Source organism: Meleagris gallopavo, chromosome 5, assembly GCF_000146605.3.
Source record: "Meleagris gallopavo isolate NT-WF06-2002-E0010 breed Aviagen turkey brand Nicholas breeding stock chromosome 5, Turkey_5.1, whole genome shotgun sequence".
NCBI classification, from domain to species: Eukaryota; Metazoa; Chordata; class Aves; order Galliformes; family Phasianidae; genus Meleagris; species Meleagris gallopavo.
In genome coordinates, this window is record NC_015015.2 from 31,341,966 (window position 1) to 31,342,496 (window position 531).

A 531-nucleotide genomic window follows, 5' to 3' on the forward strand; every position below is an offset into this window, starting at 1 on the left:
GGCGAGGCGCCGGGCGCGGCCCCGCCTCACCGGAAGCTGGCAGCGGTACGGGGGCGGAGAATCAAGCACGGGAAGGTGTGAGTTTCTCAATGCGGATTTGTAAAGGAGGGAGCAGAGCTCAGTTCTTAACGAGTCTGTTCAGAGTCGCTTCTAGGAGCGTGTGCAGTGTTCCCGTTTAACTCGTGAACTGTAGCTTCCTGTTCCTGGGCAGCCGACTGCAAAGTACAACATCAAGCCAAAGCAACACGTGCTCAAACAATCTGGGTCATTCATATGCAAATAGGTCTATAATATTTCCAAGCCAGAACTACTTTTCTTTCTGTTTTTACCAGACGTGACGTATAACAGCATCACTTTAGGGGAGAAGACAAAGGTAACCTGTATCCTTATCTCATTGCATGATTAATTATGGAACTGAAACCATCATAATTCATAACATGATTTCAAATAAATAATAAGTAAAAAGCCCCACACTGTTAGCAAGCCAGAAAATCAGATCCTAAATTCTTCATGCATTTTATTAAGGCCTAC